This window comes from Gossypium hirsutum, chromosome D04 (assembly GCF_007990345.1).
Source record: "Gossypium hirsutum isolate 1008001.06 chromosome D04, Gossypium_hirsutum_v2.1, whole genome shotgun sequence".
Lineage (NCBI taxonomy): Eukaryota > Viridiplantae > Streptophyta > Magnoliopsida > Malvales > Malvaceae > Gossypium > Gossypium hirsutum.
In genome coordinates this window covers 15,591,226-15,613,848 of record NC_053440.1, presented here as the reverse complement: position 1 = coordinate 15,613,848, position 22,623 = coordinate 15,591,226, and the positions used below count along the sequence as shown (strand labels likewise).

Genomic DNA, 22,623 nt, shown 5'->3' with positions numbered 1-22,623 from the left:
CCCTAAAATGTCAGAAAAAGATCATAGTCTCACCATCGAATCATGTTTACATGAGGTTTCAATACGAGAAACTAACGTTGTTTTGTTTTTTATGTGGTTGTTTATGTAACAACCCGTTTTTTAATGTGTCAAAAATGATGGTTTTAGAACCCCATTTCCAATGATTGAGTCCGTAAATATTATTATTTAATATTTACAAGATTAGTATGAAGTTTAATTAGAATTTGGTTCTTTAATTTTGTTAATTGGATAGTTAATTAATGTGCAAGTGTAATGACCCTAAAGTCAGTGGTGTAGAAAAATGAGGTATTGAGACCTTGTTTCTATAAATCAAACTTGTAAATATTTTTATTAAATATTTACAATGTTATTGTATAGGTGAATTGAATTTTGAATATGTAATTTTGCCGAATTATTGACTAATTATGGTACAAGGACTAAATCGTAAAAATAGTATAAATTAATTAGAATAATTTTTTATTTTTAAAGGGCTTATTTAGTAATTAAATCAAATTTTAAAAGACAATTACACCATTATGTGAATAAGTGGACGATTGGTGGTGTTTTACTAATAATTAGGGGTGTTCATTCGGTTAACCGACCCGAAATAACATTAACCGAATTGACCGACTTTTCAAAATTTTTAACCGTTAACTGAACCGAAATTTTTTCAGTTAATTCAGTCGGTTAACCGAATTAACCGAAAATTATATATTACCCGAATTACCCGAATTAACCGAATTGAATCACTACATAATTAAATAATTTTTAGACTTTTAGACTTTAGTTTTAGTTTTAGTTTTAGTTTTAGTTTTAGAATTTTATTTTTATTTATTAAATTATTTGTAATTTTTATGATTGGGTTGGGTTGGGTAATTGGGTTGGGTTGAATACTTGAGTTTGGATTGGGTTTAGGTGAATAGTGAGCCTATTTATATATTATAATTTTATTTATTAATTTTTTTGGTTAAACCGAAAAAATTTGGTTAACCGACTGGTTTCGAACCGAATTAACCGCTAACCGAAAAATCAAAAAATAATTAACCGACTCCCAACCGAAAAAATTCGGTTAACTGATCGATTAACCGAATTCGGTCAGTTAACTGAATTTTTTTGGTTTTACCCGAATTTTGCGCACCCCTACTAATGATTATTATTAAAATTTATGGTTAAAATATTATAATATATTAAAATATAATATCAAAAGCTTTCATCTTTATTTTTCTCTTCTCCCCACTAATGGCACTAAAGAAATTTGAGGAATTCATTGTTAAGGCTTTAACTATTCAAACCTCTTGTATGGTAAGGTATACAAAGTCCGTTTTTCTTAAATTTTATGTTTTTGAGATCGAGGTAGCTCAATTTAGTTAACATGTATGTTATTTTTCAAAATTGTTAAAGTTTCAAAAAGTTGTCATTGATGATTTGTTGAATTTTTTTTATGTTATTTGGTTAGATTTAAAGATTAAAAATGAAAAGAGACTAATTTGTAAAATGAAAATTGATAGTTTTGAACTTAGGGACTAAAGTGTAGATATTTTGGATTTGGTATGAAATTTCTATAAGTATAGATAATATAGGGTTATAGAAGGGTGAAATTGAAATCGGATTGAAAAAAGAAGCTTAAATGTAAAAGATATAACTATTTCGGTTCTAGGGAGTAAATTGAATAAAATGCAAAAAATTAGGGAACTTTTGAAAAGTGAAATTGAACTGACTTGTGGTTATAATAGATTGTTAAAAGATGTTTAGAATTGATAAATTGTAATTAATTATTATAGATCAGGATTTGAATAAATCAGAAGATAATTGAAGAAAAGGCAAAATTGCAGATTAGTCCTCAAAGTTTCATTTGTTGTTGTTTTTGTCAGGTAAGTTTATATGGGACTTACTTTATTAGTTCATCTTATGTTTGTATTATATTGTTTTACTTTTTAGTTCGAATTGTTAGGTAAATAATGTTTTTTGGCATCAAAGAGACCTAAATCGTAAGCATGAAATAAATGACTAATATGAATAGACACATGATAATTATTAAATGTGAAATTGATATATGATTGAGTAGTATGTAAATGATGATGTTACAGGGATAAAAATGTATATGAATTGTTATTCAAAATGTGAAAAGTGAGTATACAGTTTCGGGGTTTGTAATGATATAGAACTGGTAACGAAGCCAGATGAACTTAATAAACGTTTAGGATGTGAATGGCATGTCATTAGGGTTTAAAAGGAATCGAGCATTGATCAGGGGTTCCTTATCAATGGTTGAGATCCAACATGTGTTACGGATTCTCGACAGCTTGAGTGAGTAGCATAAAATAAAGTCTATATAAGCAATCATGATCTATAACTTGTGTGAGCAAACCAAATATCACAACTTGTGTGAGCAAATCGAATTATTTTTTATCAATGTCTAAGATCCAGCACATGTTTTGGATTCTCGATAGCTTGAGTCAACAGCATCGAATAAAACTTGTATAAGTAAACCAACGCTACAGTTTATGGAAGTAAATTAGTCTCGTGTACCCAAATTTAAATTACTATAGTTCTCCGGATAGAAAACAAAAATTAAATGGTAATGAAAAGATTGAATGTGAATTCCATTGATTTTTTTTAGCATCGAACAAGGTTGAATAGTATGACGTAAAGTAATGTGGGTGTGCATGCATATGAATTTAAATCCCATGATCTTGTTGTGTGAGGTACTAACTTACAAGTTGTCTTGTGGAATGGTTTATGAATATATATAAATAAGGATGCCAAGGATATGCCATGTTGTGCCTTTGTGTTTCAATTACTTAAATTGTTATAACGATAAGGCAAGTTAAGTCAATTTATTATGAACTTATTAAGCATTCAATATGCTTACTCTATTTTGCCTCGAAGATCACACTTTTCAACTTTCGATTCGGTTGAATTTTAAACGATCTAAACTTAGTTATATGACATGTATATAGGAGTTGTGTTGTGTATGTGCTTATTTTGAATGTTCTTGAGTTTGAACCTTAAATATGCTTGATTTTGGGACCTAAAACAATATTTGAATGTGAATAGTTATAGGTTATGTATATAAATGTGCATATTGGTAACATGTTTAGCTATATTTGAAATACATGAATAATCGAATTGAGAATGAAATGGTTGAGTTAGATGATTGAATTCAAGGGTATCAAATGTTTGAATAGTTGATTATTTCATAGGTTGTTTTATGCTTTAGCAAAATGCTGTGGAATGGCTTGGATGATCTTGTGAATGGTTAAATAGATGTCTTGGTATATGTTTTGGATTGGTTCTATGTAGGTTTACGTGTGCATTTTTGCACCAAATAAGATATTGGTCTGGTTTGACAAGAAATGTGTACCAAATGGCTAAAATTTACCAAAAACAGGGTTCTCATCACGACAAGGAATATCCCTCGTCATAATGTCAGTTGTCAGTTGTCAGTTTGTGATGTCGCAACGTTATGTGGTTTGGCATTGTGACGTGACAAACTGTTTGGATGTACTCCACGTCATGACATCTGCAAATAGTTTGTCACATCATGACGTCGAGCCTAACTTTTAAAACTTTGCAATTTGGTCCTAATTCGTTCCCACTTCACCAAAAGAGCTTTTGTAAGCTCGATTAAGGTTCAGATGTATTTGTGTATCATTATATTTGGGTTTTTTATGATATTAATGAATAATTTTATAATTTTTTTATGATATATATTTGATTTGAAAATTTAAGAATGTTGTAAAAGGGTCCCTATTCGATCTCGGGTTGACATTAAAGCATTCGTATGCCCATATAAGGCCCGAAAAAGAATGTTCACAATATTCAATGTTGTATTGATGTTGGTTGCATGACAAATGATATGAAATGTGTTGGATCTGGTGCCCTAAGTGTAATATTTTCGTCTAAGTACACTTGTAAATTTTTGAACAGATTGGTTAATAAAATCATTCATAAATTACATTAATACTTTGTATATTGTCCTCACATGGTTTTTGCACGCAAAACAAAATTAAAGCAAATGTTGCTTCGTGGTTCTCTAATGTTTAACTAATATTAAGCGGTATTACGTGGTCGGATTGTAATACAGAAAGATAACTTATATTAGTAGACGAACCTAAACATGTCCTTAGTCTAATCGAAAATGAACAAACTGATTAAGAGACTAACATGTCTTCTATCAAGCCCAATTGGGGAAATGCTTTGTCTTGGGCATTAGGGTGGATGACTCTCAAAAGATAGAGATATAGATGTGACTGGCTGGACTGACAGTACATCGGATTTGACCTAAGAAGAATAGATCCTGAGTCCATTTATGAATTTATTCACTTGTGATGTTCATAGTGTGGCATACCTAAATCCTAAGTGGATGAAGGATTATATATATGCATGACTCGTACACTTTGATGTAAGTAAAAGCTTGAGTTCGAATAGATAAGGAACCAAAAATTGGTGCACTAGGTGTACAACTTCTACAATATGTAGAGTCATTCACAATAGTGGAATTCATAGTACGAAACATGGGTAAATGATATCCTGTCATTAGCATTACATGGTTGATGACGTGGCTACGGGTCGTTTTTCTTTGTGATGAATGACTTGATTACTATTCGAGAGTAATTGACTTTTCATGAAGGAAGATGTAATGGTTACCATAAGATAAAATAGGATCATATTGGGAGAACGAATATTATCCCAAAGAGATTAAGGATATCCTATGAGGGTAACACACTTATGACAAGGTCATTGGATGAGCACTAATCAAGTTGCTTTCGTAATGGTATGTCGTTAGGGAGAGCTTAGTCACGATACTATAGTGGAATGACTTTGTGACTAAATGAGTTTATAATTAATAGGCGAAAATCTAAAACTTAATTATAAATCATTTGAGCCTCAATTGCATATGTCAAATCGGTCTTTCTGTTAGCTTGTCAAAACAAAAAATGAATTGCGTGTTGTCTCAAAATGATCAGAATGAATAAAAATGGAGAAATGGAAACCATTCAGAAATGATTATGGCTTTCTCCAAAATGGAGAAATTGAATCATTTGAAAATGAATATGGTTTTCTCAAAATGGAAATGGAAATGAAAATGAGAAATGGTTCATTTGCAAATGAGCATGGATTACTCAAAAATGATCGGATGAATGAATTTATGTTTTTGAGCTATTTTGAAGCTCAAAAATGAAAATAAATCATTCGATCATAGTAAACAAGTTGAATGGTGAAATATTAAATATATTTTCTCGAAAATTTTACTAGGGGTAAAATCATCATAATTTTATCTGGGGTAAAATTAGGATGAGAAATTTATTTAATATAAATTAAAGTTTATTTTTGGGAAATAGAAAAATAAATATTGGATTGAATCAAATTATAAAGTATTGGGTTAAAAGCACGGAAAGTACTTGTAATTGGACCCGATATGGAAGAGGCCTAAAAGCCTCTTATGTTAAAAGGGTGGATGACTAACCTTAGTTAATATTAACTAGGGTTGAAGCCTTCTATACTTTTAATTAGACAAGGAGTTCATTTTTTCTAGTTGAAATAAACTTCTCTAATTCAACACGAGTTATATCTTATCTCTATATAAATAGATGACACTGGTAAGGCTATTAACACACAACTTTAAGATATTGTTACTCTGTCAAAAAATTGAGAGAATTTATTCTCAAATATTAAAAATATTTTTCTGGAATAACAATTCTACCGGTTTCCATTTGGGAAGAGAATTTTTCTTTCCATATAAAAGACAAGAAATTTTAGTTCTGTGTTCTGGTTCAATTGGTTCGAGCCCACACTCACAGTAGTTCGTGGTACGAGAGCACCAGAGAAAATCGTTTGGTTGAAAGTCAGGAGCGACAAGGATCCAACCACATGTATGATTTTGATTTAGGGTTTATTGCTATAAATATCACAAATCAAGTCTGTTTCAAATTTTTTTATTTTTTGCTGTGTAAGAAAGTTTTCAAACCAGACTTTAACCAACAAAATGATGGTTTTACTGTGAAATTATTCGTAGTTGCTCCGATAATGACTATAGCATTATGTAGCTCAGACCTAACGATCGGGTCGAGCGAAAGGTATTGCAGTTTGGGGCATGGAAATAGTTTTTACCCGATCAGCTTTATGAATGGTGCAAAAGAGGTGGAGTTAGGATGAGATTTTCATTAAGGATGTCAGTCAGGAGGGCCACCACTATACCTAGTCTATGGCTTTAGAATGATAATAGTTCAGAATTTTTGGGGTTTCTAAATGGAAGGAAAAATAAGGGGAGTGATTATAGGGATGGAAAGCATGTTGATTCACAATTGAGATCCATTCTTGGTTTTAATTTGGAAGGCAACTTAGACTTGATAGACAGGTAAGAGATGAGGTCCTTATATGGATTTGGGAAAGATCTAATGGAACACGACTTGGAGGATAGCTGTATTGAGGGTATTGAAGGAAAAAAAGACCAAAAGATGTCATTCAGGTACCAAACATTTATGATTTCTCAAACTTGGTGGAATACAATGACAAGCATAATCACACTAGTTACCAAAATATATTATCGGCTGCTAGCTGGCAGGCTAACCAACAATAATAAAAATATTGTGCTGGAATGGATTGGTGAGTCCACGAGCCATAAGAAGACTTCAGCATATGTTGAAATTCTATCATCCCCAACTTGTCTTCCTTATAGAGACAAAATTGAATGTAATTTGGATGGAAAAAGTTAGAAGGAGGTGTGGCTTTCATAGTGGTATTGATGTCTCGGCTGATGGCACAATAGGGATCAGCATTAGGTGGAATAAAATGATACCGCTGAAGATTTTTTCGAAAAATCATATTGACATGGAGATTTGAGATGTTTAAGATAGTTTGAATTGGTGACTGGCTAGATTTTACAACTCCCCAAATGTGTGATTTAAAGAAGTAATTTGGAATCTTCTGAAAAGGCTAGGACAAGACCAAAGCTTACTATGGTTAGCTTGCGGTGACTTCAAAGAAAAGTTATATTCATTCAAGAAGAAATAAGGGTTACCACGGGAGGAAGAGAGAATGGAAGATTTCCAGACGGCTCTGATAATTAACAATTACAGGATTTGGGGTACACTGGACCTTGATTTACGTGGTTGAGGGGAAATTTTCTAGAGAATAACATTAGGGAAATACTATATCATAGATTAGAAAATCCGGCATGGTGGGTGGCTTTTCCACAATTTTCGCTCAAAAATCTACCACACTCATTCTCAGACCACTACCCCTTTTTTCTAACCACAAATCATGAAGAATGGAGGCCTACGAAGCACAAATTTATATTTGAGGTATGGTGGACTTTAGAAAATTCATGTGAAGCGGCATTCGTCATTTATGGGAAAACAACCATTGTACTATCTCAATTCGGCTTAAGTCACTTTCTAAAGGGTTGCAAAGTTGGGCTGACTACTTAAAGAAACAAAAGAAGAGTGTATCAAAGAAACTTCATCGGAGAATTGCTCAACTAAATAGTAAGGATATAAATGAAGAGACACTGGGTGAATTGATTGACACAAAATTTCACCTTAATATAGCAATTGATAAAGAGGAATTATATTGGGAGAAGCGAACAAGAGTGGATTGGCTCAATATGGGAGACCAGAATATGGCGTTTTTCACAAATCTGCTACTCAAAGACGTCATACAAACTATATTAAGGGATTGCAAAGGCGTGATGGGTAGAGTACGTTGGATAATAAAGAAACGGCCAACATTGCAAAGGAGTACTTTTCTAATATTTTATCTATACAAGGAGTTAGAGACTCCGATCATATCTTGGCAGGGGTGAATAAATGTATTTCAGATAGTATGAATCAATCTCTCACAGTTGAATACAAACATAAGGAAATATATTTTTCCTAAAAAGATATGACCCCAACAAAAGCCTTTGGAGTTGATGGTTTACCAATGCTATTATTCCAAAAATATTGGCATATCGTAGGGCGTGACATTGGTTCCTTTTGTCTCGGTATTCTTAATAGAGGTAATTTTTTGGAGACCCTTAACACTATTCACATTATTCTTATTCTAAAGATCGTACAACCAAAAAATTTGATGCATTTTCGTCCCATAAGTTTGTGTACTGTGATCTACAAAATCATATCGAAAATTGTTGTCAATCATTTTCAAAGAGTGCTTGATGTCTGAAGTGATGAAGCACAAAGTTCTTTCGTTTCGGGGAGGTTAATCACAGACAATGTTACACTTGCCTATGAGATACCACTAAATGTAACACCCCAAACCCAGTCTAGATATTATAGAAGAATTAAGAAAACTATATTGGCCACCAAAATGGCCTAGAATATCTTTTGTATTTTTCAAACATACTTTTTAAACCATTTGTGTAAATCATTCAAAACTAGTGAAATCGAGAATTTTATAATTCAAAGATTTCAATATTTTATGTATTTGTAAAAGTTTGATCGCTATTCAAAACTTTCATATTTCAATCATATTTTAAAATCATTCATTTATTTAATCAAAACTAAAGAACTTGACTATTCGTCACTATTTGAAAATATATATTAAATTCATAAAATCAAATGTCTTTAGAAATCTCATTTGCGAACATTATAAATTTTGAAACTAATTATAATTCTATTAAGAAATCATTTCCCAGATTTGAAGTGGAAAAATGTAATATTAGCATATTTTTACGAAAATCACAACAAATCATTTTGCTAAAACCATGTTTTGCTAAAATCAATATTTCATGTAAATTCGATAAAACATCAATAGGCAATTTAAAACCTCAAAAAATAAGCCATATCTTTTTTTAAAACTTGTTTTTGTTATCAAAATAAAAAAAGGGTGATTTTGTCAAGTTTTATTAAAAACCAAGTTTCATGCATAATCTTAATCAAATACTAGTTTATGCAATTTTTAAAACTTAATGTCATGCAAGCGATTCATGTAAATTAGAATGAAAAATCCCCAAAGTAAGTCTCATGCCACAGTCCATACTCAAACTTATTATAATCCCAAAATAACAAAATATTAAGATAAACTTTAATTACTTTAATTTTAAAAAAAATCAAGAAACTCCTCCAAATGCCGTCATCGAATCCTAACATTAGGGTTATCTGTAAAATTAGAAAATTAAAGGGGAGTGACCTATAAAGCTCACTGTGAGTCTTAACTCAAGTAATAAGTAGGAATTCAATATACAAATCAAGTAACAATGAGAGCATACTTATCATACAAATTAATCAATTTTTTATGCACATGATCATGACAATGCGATTTTTATAAAACAGTTATGCAAATCTCTTTTAAAACATACTACCCATCACCGCTACAGTCCAAAATCGAGTTCCCGAGAAATCATCCATCCAAACACTCTTATTTGTGGACAAGTCACCAGTAATGCAGACAAGCTACTAGTAATGTGGTCAAGTCACCAGTAATGCAGATAAACTGCCAGTAGTGCAGATAAGCTACTAGTAATGTAGATAAATTGCTAGTAATGCAAAGAAGTTACTAGTAATGTGGACATGCCACTAGTGATGCAGATAAACTGCCAGTACTTTCTCTTTACGCATGTCCCACCCCATGCATGTGATATGACCACAATAAATACATTTTCACTTTGTTATAGAATAACACTTTAGGCATATAAATCATACTCATCGAATCATTTAACACTTAGTATCATAGAGGCATGTTTTGACATGTATTATCAAGATGTATCAAAACATCACATTTTAATTGTCATGGATAATCATACATGTCATAATATCACATAACATGAGAATGAGAACAACATCCTTTTCAAATCAGCAATAAACATAGCCACAAAACATACTTTTACAAAATAGTTGGTTTAGAATCACTTACTTGTACTATCCATTTTGACAAATTTATTCTCCCATTTTAGAATACTTAAAGTATTCTTATAAGACAAAGATCAAGTAAGAATATTTTATTTAGGCATTTTTAACGATATATACAACTTGTATTAAGTTAGGCCCACACCTAATCTAAACAACTCCTATTCGAAAAACTCCTTTGAACGCCCACTTTCAGATTTAACTAGATCTATCTCGAATCTAAACACAAAATGAATAATCCATCATCAAATTGTCACTTAAATTATCCTTTTAAATAAGAATGATTTGATCTTGATTTCCAATACCACACTTACGCTTATATGACTAGAATCGAAGATGTGATTCACTTCCCAAAAGTCAAAAGTGTTCCAAGTTGTTAGCAATCGATCCTTCAACACACGAATAATATACAAGATGTTAATATTGAAGAAAAACTATATTTAACACTAAAAATACAATCGTTCATTGATAAAAATGATAAAGAAGTGATTATCTATACCAATATCATCCCATACTTATGTTAATACAATTTGACTATAAGGATTGACAGTTCACCAGAGCCTTGATTCGAATAAGGAGTATAAACCATGGAAAAATCAACGTCAAAATAGAAGAATGAGTATAAGATTTTAGCAAAGATTTAATAAAATACAAGAAGAAGAATATAAATTTGATTATGACTAAAGATTTGAAGAGAAAATGGATAACAGAGAAAAATGATTACTAACGATGGTGATGGTGCTGTACCGCAGTAACGGCGAGACCCGATAGTGGTGCGATAGTGGAAGAAGAGAGTGAGAAGATTAGGATGGGTGATTAATTGGTGGTGTTTAGGTCAAATGGTGGTGGCTAACGGTGGAGGAAAGGAGGTCAAAATCAAAATAATAGTGGTTCAAGGTGGTGCAAAAGGGGAGAATGAGAGAAAAGAGAGTAGAGGAGAGGAGAATGATGAAACAAATGAGAGAATAGACTCTCCCTAAGGTGGAGATCGTCTATAGCAAGTCAACAAGGGGAAAAAAAGAAGGGAGTGAAAGGTGGGAAAGAAAAAGAAGGAAGGAGAACATGTGAAGTAAAAAGAGGGTTAAAGGAGGAAGGTTGAATAACTAATGGAGGAAAGAATCTTTTCCTATATGGCAACACTAGTGGACGACAAAAGGGGGTTGACCAAATATTTTTATGAAAAAATCTAACAAAAATTATGAGAGTGGGGAATTGAGCATAGGACCTTTAGGGAGCTAACTAAGCACTTAACCACTTGACTACTCACTAACTTATTATAATTCCTACAACATTTATTTTAAAAATATGGTGTGACCTTTACTAAGGTTTGAAGCAAAATTGCACCATAAAGAAAAATAATGTGAGGGAAGGGATTCGAACATAGATCATCAGGGACATCTCCACCACTACTTGATCACTAGACTTGATACTTATTTATTAACAATGTGCCAAGGTCATCTAAAAAGAATTTCATGTTTGACGCTCTCGGTTCAATTACCCAATTTCTACTAACTCCGATTTTGGGACGTGACATACGTAGTTTTAAGCAATGAGAAACCAAAAAATTGGGGTAGCTTTGCACTCAAACTTGATATGAGTAAAGCATATGATAGGGTTGAATGGCATTTCTTATGGATTATAATGTTCAAGACGGGGTTTGTTGTCTCATGGGTGGATTTCATTTTGCATTCTATCACTATTGTTTCCTACTCTATCATTATTAATGGGGAGGCAAGTAAGACTTTTAAACTAGAGAGATGACTTAGACAAGGAGATCTACTGAGCGCTTATGTCTTTTAAATTTACAGTGAAGGGCTGTCTTCTCTTATGAAATTGGCAAAAGGTGAAGGACTAATGTTAGGAGCTAAAGTGTGTCTATAAGGACTCATGATTAGTCATTTATTATTTGTAGATGATTGCATATTGTTTGGGGCAACTACTGACTGTGGTGCCTCTTATTGGAGAATGATTCAAAGTCAGTTATCAGTTACCTAAATCTTATCTTTGACTAAGTTGTGCTTGTTTTGTTTCTCCCTTAATTATCTACTTTCTGTTGTGATCGTGCTAAGATTAGTGTTGCACGTTTGTTATGGTGTAAAGCCTATTTATAGGCCTATCATTTGTTTCATTGAGTAGTGGAATACTACAACAATTTTAGTCAAACAAATCCTCTCTTTCTTTTGCGTGACTTTAAGTCTCTTCTTTTCGGTCTATTACTTGAATTAAATTCAAGTCTACTCTTGTGTGACTATTTCTTGGTTATTGATAATTATCCCCAAAATTTGTGGTATCATAGCCAGGTTTGTTTGTATCTAGCGTGTAATTAATGGCGACTAACGATAATGTCGTGAATGTATCTCAGCTGTCAATTCCAATCGTCAATGGAGAAAGTTGTGATTTATAGAGCATCAAGATGAAGACCTTGTTCAAGTCTTAGGATCTTTGGGATTGAGAATGATTATAACGAACGGGATGAAGAGACGAGATTGAGAGAAAATAATAAGAAGGACTCGAAAACGTTATTCTTTATCCAGCAAGTTGTTCATGAGACCATTTTTTTTGAAAATTGCTGCAACAACTATTGCGAAAGAAGCTTGGGGAATCTTGCAGGCATCATAAGGTAATCATGATAAAACTTCAATCTCTTCGTCGAGATTTTAAAACCCTACAGATGAAAGGTGGAGAGTCAGTGCAAGATTTTTTATCTAGAGTTGTTGCAATTGTCAACCAGATGCAGTCCTATGGAGAAAATATTACTAATAAAATGATTGTAGCAAAAATTCTCAAGAGTCTTACTCTTAAGATTAATCATGTAGTGGTTGTCATCGAAGAGTCTAAAGACTTAGAAACATTCACATTTGATAAGTTGATGGGATCACTGCAGTCCCATAAGGCAAGGCTGAACAGGTTAGAAGAGAAGACTGAAGAAAAGGCTTTTGTTGTGAAGGGGGAGGCATCACCTCAAAGAAATGAACAAAAATGGCGTGGTAAAGTTGGATCTCAAGGGAGAGGAGGTCATAGTAGAGGACGAGGTTGGGTGATGAGCACCAAAATCAAACTCAGCAATGAGATAAAAAAAAGGTTTATCCAATATTATTATTATAAAAGGTTTGGGCATGTGAAGGCCGATTGCTAGAAAAGACAAAAGCAAGGACAAGCAAGTTATGTAGAGCAAGAAGATGAGGTAATCAATTTTTTAATGGCTTATCAAAAAGATGCAACAAGTCACAGCAACATTTAGTTTCTGGACAACGGGTGCTAGAATCACATGACTGGCATAAAGTCATTATTAAAGGAGTTTGATGAGACCTTCAAAAAACAAGTAACACTTAGAGACAACAAGAAGATTCAAGTGGAAGGGAAGGGTAATGTTCGCTTGTCACAAAATCTATTGAGTGTAGGCCAACTCATGGCTACTGGATATTCTATTATGTTCAATGATGTCTCTTGTGTGATTAAAGATAAAAAATCAAATCAAATCATTGTTGATGTTTGCATAACACCAAACAAGCTATTTCCACTTGAAATTTCTGATGTTGAAAACCATTCACTTGTTGTGAAAGAAACTAGTGAGTCAAGATTATGGCATTGAAGGTATGGGAATTTGAATGTAAAAGGTCTGAAGTTGCTGTGTCAAACAGAAATGGTTTTTAGGTTTCCTAGAATTGAGTCTTTAAATACGTGTGAGGGGTGTATATACGGGAAAAAATGTAAGAAACCATTTCCTGTAAAGAAGTCTAGAAGGGCAACTAGGTGTCTTGAGCTTGTACATGCTGACTTGGTTGTCCTCATTAAAACACAATCATTTGGTGGGAGTAGATATTTTTTATTATTCAGAGATGGCTACAGCAGGATGAGTTAGGAGTACATTTTATAGTCCATGTCGAAAACATTTGAAATATTTAAAAACTTCAAGGTACTTGTGGATAAGCAAACTAGACATTGCATCAAGACACTACGTATAGACAGAGGCGGTGAGTTTGTGTAGCTAAAGTTTAATCATTTCTGTGAAGAACAAGTCCTAAGAAGAGAATTGATTGCTCCATACACTCCGGAGTAGAATGGTGTTACTGAACAGAAGAATCGGATAGTTGTAGAAATGGCAAGAAGTATGTTGAAAGCCAAAGGGCTTTCAGATTAATTATGGAGAGAAGTTGTTGGAACTACAGTCTACTTATTGAATCTATCACCAAGGGTTATTCCCAATCAAACATCATATGAGGCCTGGTATTGGAGGAGACCTTGGGTAAGCCATTTAAAAGTTTTGGTTGTGTTGCTTATACTTTAGTTGACTCACATAAACGCAGCAAACTTGATGAGAAATCAACAAAATGCATTTTTATTGGTTACTATTCTTAGTCTAAAGCATACATGCTGTATAATTCTATTGGTGGCAAGATAATAATCAGCAGTAATGTAATTTTCAATGAAGATGCAAGATGGATTTGGGAAAAGAGTGTAAGTGATGTTAAATTTGAAATTGCAAATAAAGATGAAGCTCTACAAACTGAAGTATTACAACCTCCTTCTCCAAATCTTTCATCTCCTCTAACTTCATCAAACGTATCTTCAAGCAGTAAAAGTTCATTTGATGATGAAACTCCTCTAAGGAAATACAGATCTTTGGCTAAAATTTATGCAACGATGCAAGCCTTGTTTGTCGTTGATCCTACAACTTTTGAAGTGGTAGTAGGCAAAGAAGAGTGGCGAAATGCAATGAAAGAAGAAATTGCAGCAAGACAACGCAATAAGACATGGGAGCTTGTAGATCTTTCTAAAGACAGAAAAGTAATTGGAGTCAAATGGGTCTTTCGAACCAAGTTCCAAGCAAATCGCAACATTAAAAAACACAAAGCACGACTGGTAGTGAAAGGGTATTCACAACAACCAAGAATAGATTTTGATGGCACTTTCTCTCTAGTTGCACGGTTTGAAACTATTAGAATTGTATTGGCTTTGGCGGTACATTTGAAAAATGTTGTGTATCAGTTTAATGTTAAGTCAGCATTTTTGAATGGGGACTTACAAAAGGAGGTTTATGTTGCTCAGCATGAGGGATTCGTAGTCAAAGGCAAAGAGGAGAAAATGTACAAGTTGCGAAAAGCTCTCTATGGACTGAAGCAGGCCCCGCGTGTAAGGTACAACAAAATTGATACATACTTTTTCAAAAGTGGCTTTGAGAGAAGCAAGTATGAGCCCAATCTTTATTTTAAACAACAGGGTGCTCACGACTTTCTCATTATTTGTCTTTATTTTGATGATATGATCTACATGAGTTCCTTCTATCTTATAAATGAATTTAAAGCTTGTATGGAAAAGAAATTTGAAATGACAGATCTTGGAGTGCTGCAATACTTTCTTGGGCTTGAGGTGAAGCAAGTCAAAGATGGCGTCTTTGTGTAACAGAAGAAATATGCTATTGATTTGCTCAAAAAATTCAACATGTTGGGTTGTAAAATTACAATGACACCAATGAATTTGAATAAGAAGTTGAAGAATGATGATGGTACTGAAGCAACAGATGCATGGAGTTTTAGAAGTCTAGTTGGTGGCTTGATTTACTTGACTAATATGCGGCCTAATACCTCTTTTGCTGTTGGAGTTGTTTCCAAGTTCATGCATTATCCATCAAGACATCATTTTGGAGCTGTAAAAAGGATCTTACGATATATTGCTAGAACTCTTAATTTTAGACTATGGTATGATAATGTTACAGAGTTCAAATTGAGTGGTTATACAGATAGTGATTGGGTTGGGTGCTTGGAGGACAGAAGAAGCTCATCTAGTTATGTCTTTGGTTTTTGGTCTGCTGCTATTTGCTGGAGTTCTAAAAAACAAGCTTAACAACTTTATTTTCATCAGAAGCTAAATATACAGCTGCAACTTCATCAGCTTGTCAAGCCCTGTGGTTAAGAAGGATCCTAATAAATGTCAATAAAAAATATAAGGAAGCAATTGTAATCTACGGTGACAATCAAGCAGTGATTTCCATGTCCAAAAATCCATCCTCCCATGGAAGAACCAAGCATATAGATATTCGGGTGCATTTCATTCGTAATCTTGTGTCAGATGAATTGATTGTTCTGAAATACTGCAACACGAATGAACAAGTGGCAGATATTCTAAAAAAGTCCTTCCCTAAAGATAAACATGTTTATTTCAAGCTCCAGCTTGGTGTTTGCAATTTTGAATCAAGAGGAGTATTGGAGAATGATTCAAAGTCAGTTATTGATTACCTAAATCTTAGCTTTGACTGAGTTGTGCTTGTTTTGTTTTTCCATTAATTATCTACTTTCTATTGTAATCGTGCTAAGATTATTGTTGCACCTTTTATGTTAGTTTGTTATGGTGTAAAGCCTATTTATAGCCCTATCGTTTGTTTCATTGGGTAGTGGAATAATATAACAATTTCAGTCAAATAAATCATCACTTTTTCTTGTGTGACTCTGAGTCTCTTCTTTTTGGTTTGTTACCTGAATTAAATTCAAGTCTATTGTAGACTTATCTGTGTTCACTAGTTGTTTGTTACAAGTCTTGTGTAACTATTTCTTAGTTATTGACAATTATCCCCAACACCTATATCATGAATAATATTTTGATGGAATATGAAATTTGTTCGGGACAATGCATAAATTCTGATAAATCCCTTATTTTCTTTAGCAAAAACGTCCAGGAGCAAGTAAGGCTCTTAATCTCTCATATTTTGAATGTACATTATACATCAGACCCAAAAAAGTATTTATACATCAAACCCAAAAAAGTATCTTGGGCTTCCAAGTATGGTGGGACAACAGAAAAGTTGGCTTTCCAACATTTGAAAGACATGATGTGTATTCGTATTAACATTTGGTGTATTAAACCCCACTCTTAAGGAGGCAAAAAGGTGCTTATTAAAGGCATTTTACAAGTCATCCCTACGTATTTGATGTCATACTTTTATTGCCTAGTTCTTTTTATGCTGAAATGGAAAGTATCATTGGTAGATTTTGGTGGCAGAAGCATAAAGGAAAACAAGGGATTCATTAGTGCCAGTGGCAAAAATTATACGAACTTAAGGAAAAAGGTAGATTGAGGTTTAGGTGCCTAGCGAAATTCAACTTGGCTCTTCTTGCTAAGTAGGGCTATATGTTGCATGTTTATCCAGACTCTTTATTGGTACCCACGCTAAAAGAAAAATATTACCCGATGTCTACCTTTTTAGATTCGATTTTAGGAAATTACCCATCATATACCTAGATGAGCATCTAGGCCATGAAGGGATTTCTTCAGTCAAGAATGTGTTGGCGAGTGGGAACAGGAACAAACATATCTATCTGGAATGATGCTTGGATGTAACACCCCTCATTTGTCTCCATCACAAGATTAGGGTTACGAGATGTTACGACAATTAACAAGTCAAAAATATTTAATTTCAACTCAAAATTCAATTTAAACAATCATTAATATATAAACATTCGATAATCATGCTAATCATACAAAAACGAGACTTAAATCTAGCCAATGAAACTCTATAATCAATTCAAAAACAAGCATGGACTAATTCGAAACAAATAGAAAAGTAAGGTAAAAATAGAAAACAAGGGTCACAAGATCATGTGGCCAGACCGTATAACAGGTTTAGGCCGTGTGGCACTATTGGACATGGTCGTGTTGATCAACCGTGTGCAAGGACCAAAACCATGTAGGTGAAGTCACATGGTCGTGTCTTTTGACCATGTAACAAACTATGGTTGTGTGTGCTAATTGATAACTAAATCACACAGACCACACAGTCGTGCCATATACCCGTGTATGGCACACAATCATGTGTCAAGCCGTGTTTCAACTTGTTTGAACATAAATTTACCCTCCAATACAAGTCATACCATATCATGCTTACTTAGACCACAAGTATGCCATTAATCAATCATTCAACCTGTTCAAATCACACAAAAAACATATCAAAACATGCCATTTACCTAATTCTAACCAATATGCCATAAGGCACCATCACAAACAACATTCAAGTCTAACATTCAACTACAATTTCTACCAAATTCAAACTTAATTAAATAAGGCCATATAAGGTGACAATATGTTGTAATCCAATCACCAATTAACATTCCTTGCCAAGGCATATGCATCACATATTAGTTATCAAAAATAAAACCATACATATATACTAATTCGTAGCATCAAAAACAACTCCAACCAAAGTATTACCTATTCAAACATTATCTATTACATTTGATTCATCTATATGCATTTCATTCCATCATATTTATATACTCCATCACATATCAAGCAAATATCACATTCAAATCTCTAAACCAAGCTATGATCCACCACATCATTTACCACAAACACTCAACTTATATATATAAATACAAAATATGCCACTTATAAAGAATACTTATAAACAAATACAATATACTCCTATTACATGCCACATATCTTAAAATAAATGTTTCAAAGTCTACTGAAAGATAGTTGGATAATGTGATCTTCAACTTGATCCGATTACCCGGTTTCACAAAATAATATCTACAAGAAAACAGGAAAAATGACATGAGTAAGCTTCAATGAGCTTAGTAAGTTCATAGCTTAAAACTATATAACTTACCTTGAAAACATAGTTTAATAACTAAAAAACTCATTAACTAACATTAACCCTGTCAACCACAAGCATTCAATAGGTGAGTTTCATATATACGAGTCATTTAATCATCTCATTTATATGATATCAATCATTATCAACTCATGATATAATATCGAAAATCATGAAAATTTATACAAGTCATCCACAAGGCATCATAACCAAATGTCAAATATATATCATCAACATGTCATTTAACTATTGAAATTCAGACCGATGAACGGATGAATATAGATATGGATACGTAGTTATCCACCCAGGACATGCCAAAATGCTCAACCAAGCCAATCCAACCAAGAACACGTTTGGGCACCAAGTGCCAAGCTCGTAGGCTTTACATTCGCCTCCAATAACACACTAGAATCACTGTAAATATAACTCGATAATCCGCAACAAATGTCGGACTCCGATATATTCAGTGTACAATAACAAGTCATGAATCATCATCTCATCAAAATTCAATCTCATTCAGTACACAAAATAATTTATTGGCATGCCAATTGTATCCTATCCTATGTTCATTTGGGCTCAATACATGTAACCGTATAACAATTTACATTTCAATCCATTTTCTCACCAATTCAATCATAACATTTTAGTTTATAACCCATGTCATCATATTAAAAAATTTCAATAATGATATTACAAAAATACACAAAATAATACCGTATGAACTTACCAGGGCTAAACAACAAATATGGCAATATTAGGGACTAATCAATAATTTTCTCTTTTCCACGATTATCTACTGGTTCTTGATATATACAGTAATTTTATTTCAACTATCAGTCCCAAATACTTTTTAACAATTCATTTGATGCATATGACTTCTTATTGACATTTTACACAATTACCCTAAACTTTTGCATTTTATTCAATTAATTCCCTAAAACCAAAACAAGCTTATTTTCACAATTTAATCCCTAACCTACAGTGTCAAATTCTTAACCATCCCTAAAGAACCATCAAATTCTAAAATTTTACAAGAATACCCAACAAATTTTAATATTTAATCATTTTAGTCCCTAAACTCAAAACTATTCAAAATAACTTTATAAATTAGTCCTAATTCATCATCAAACTTCAAGCTAAAGCATTAACATCTAAAAAGCTTCAAGAACATCAATGAAATGTTTTAAAAACACTGACAATTTCACAAAATAGTCCATGGGCTAGATGGGTTAAGCTACAATGATCTCAAAAACATAAAATGAGTGAAAATGGACTTACATGCATGAAAAAAATACAAGGCTGAAGCTCTCAAGATTTAAAATTGGTGTTTCCATTTGCAAAATAAAAGAATGAAGAAGATGAATGCTTTTCCCTTTTTGTTTTATTATTATTAAACTTTTAACATTAGTTTAATATAAAATTTTAATCACAAAACTAAATTAATCAAGTCTAAAATTGGTCACTAACAATAAGAATGGCTAAATTGTCATTTAAATCCAAGCAATAATGTTTTCCCATCCATTTGGCCTATAAAAAATAATAGCAATTAGCATTTTCAACTTTTACAATTTAGTCATTTTTCTTTAATTAACTAATCAAACATCAAAATTTCTAGACCAAATTTTAACATGACACTAATAACCTCATAAATATTAAATAATTAATATTTATAGACTCACACATCAGAGTTGTGGTCTCAAAACCACTATTTTTAATACCATTGGAAAACGAGATGTTACATTGGGTCCTCAGTTTTGTAGATTACAAAATTCGTAAATTTGATAACAATCTTTCGTTAACAATTGTGTCTGAATTGATAGAGCCTACATTGAGACAGTAGAGGGAGGAACATATTACTAATATATTTTTGAATGAAGATGCAAAACGTATTTTATGCATTCCCCTTCTTGGCACCCATATGAGGATAGGTTGGTTTGGCGAGGTGAAGCAACTGGTAAATATTCGATGATGAGTGGTTACAAAATTTTGATACAAGATGGTGTTAACTCTGTGCCTATCAACAATCAGAGCATCTATACGCTATTTCACAAGAAACTCTGGTAGCCTGAATTACTAGATAAAATAAAGATTACAAACTGGAAGGTCTTTAATAATTACATTTTCACTCTCAATAACCTATTTTACAAGCGACTTGGCAATTCTGTGGTTTGTCCTAAATGCACAAATAATTTTGAAACCCTTAAGCATGCTTTCCGAGGATGTATCATTGTTAATAGAGTATAGGAAAAATTAGGAATACAATGGTCACGAGAGGTTTCAGAGTTAGAATATAGGGAGTGGATGACTTATCTATTCTCAACTATTTCTAGAGAACAAATGAGGCAAGTGGCCTATGCTATTTGGGCAATCTGGTCGGCAAGAAATAAGGCCTTGCATGAAGGGATAAAACAGTCAACTCAAGAAATAGTGAATCTTATTAACTCATCCATCCGGGAACTAAAAATCCATAAATGAAAAATTACCTTCCAGAATAGTTGAGTCAGAATGATGAAGACCACCGGAATCATCCTTAACCAAGATCAATTTCAACGTCACTTTCCAAAGCCACACAAAGAAATCTTGTTCGGGGATAATGGGAAGAAACTCAAATGGGTTTGTTTTGGGGTCAAGAATAATCATCAACCACATACCTCTGCGGAGGCGCTTGCATGTCTTCATGTGGTTCAAATGGGTCTGGATCTGAGACACAGTAAGGTGGAAATTGAAGGTGATGCCCTTGCAATAGTGAAAAAGATAAATGCAAATGTTGAAGATGGGTCGATTATCAGTGCTTTTATTAAAGATTTGAAAGCTCTAAGCGAAGGTCATAGAAGATGCCATTTCGTACACATTGCAAATGAAAAGAATGGACTGACACATTTACTAGCAATAGAAGGAATTAAAAAAAGGGAAACAACTTATCTGGTAGGAGAGGTGCCGACTTTTTTTTGCTAATGAAGTGGAGAAGGAAAAATGATAGACCAATCCGTCGAACTAACTTTGATCGGCGTAAAGCAGTGATCGTCCCTGATTTAGTCTACATGGGAAGGGATGATGGATCTTCGAAGGGGCTCCTGGTGTTCTAAACTTTCTGATGCCTACGAGGGGTTGGGTGAGTTCTATCAATTAGCTGGATTCACTTTGTGGTTTTGGAAACGTTTCATTTTTCTCGAGTTTTTATTTATCTATTGTCTTTATCTCCAAACGTTATGCTTTGTTTTGTGCTAGTTTGAATAAATGGGTTCTAGTTGTTTTACATAAAAAAAAATGTTTCTCAACAAATTGAAAATACATTAAAAAAGTCTTTATACTTAAATAATATTAAGATATTTGCAACTTAGCAAGTAAATGCCTTTAAAATAGTTGCAAAATTAACAAGAAAACAATAGTTATACAATATGTAAACAATAACAACACAATAGTAGTAATAAAATAGCAAAATGACAGCAAGACAACAACAAAATGGTTGCAAACAGTAGCAGAAAAAATTTAGGCAAATTCAAGCCGACCAAGAAATCTTACTCGAGGCTGGTCTTATTTTTTTGTCCAAGTCCACTTTTCAAGCCTATATTTTTCTCAAATTCTCCCACTTTCTAGGTAAGTCTTTGGGTCTAGACAAATAGCTCTACCCATAATCAGATTTATTTATAATTAATCAATCACTAAAATATATAAAAATAATAGTACTCCAACTTAACATAGCATTAAAAACTTCTAAGAAAAGAAAAGGGCTTATAATCCTTCATTTTCTTTCATTTTACTTTTATTAATATTCATAATAGAGAAAGAAATGTTGCCTTATTTTCTCGTTCTTCTTTTTCACTTTCCATCGATTCAGTTTTATTAATTTGTATATATATATATATATAAGCTCAAGGAAATTGATTAAAGAAGAATTTTTTTTTTTTACTTGCGAAATCAAATTGTGAAGGAAGACATTTTTTTTGGAAAGTGGCATAATAAGGGGTAGTTTGATCTGAATGTGAAATGAAGTTTTCCTGTTTTGGCCACTAGAGTCAATTGATGTTTGAGGTTTTCCTATTCTAGTAAATATATAAAAGACAAAATAAATGAAAATGAGATCAAGTTTCATGGTTATCCAAAATACTCCACGTTTACTACTTGTTTATCACTACTCTTTCAATGTTAATATTAGATAAGATTTCTGTATGTTTTTCTACTACTTTT

General features: G+C 32.8%; 1 long non-coding RNA gene across 1 annotated transcript; it reads right to left on the bottom strand.

Moving 5' to 3' along the window:
• Positions 1-17,342: 17,342 nt before the first annotated feature.
• On the bottom strand, positions 17,343-21,692 carry LOC121216387 (uncharacterized). Its single transcript, XR_005912573.1, has 2 exons — positions 20,919-21,692; positions 17,343-18,371 (listed from the first exon to the last, which is right to left on the bottom strand). It is a non-coding gene; the product is annotated as an uncharacterized lncRNA (long non-coding RNA).
• Between the last annotated feature and the right edge of the window lie 931 nt (positions 21,693-22,623).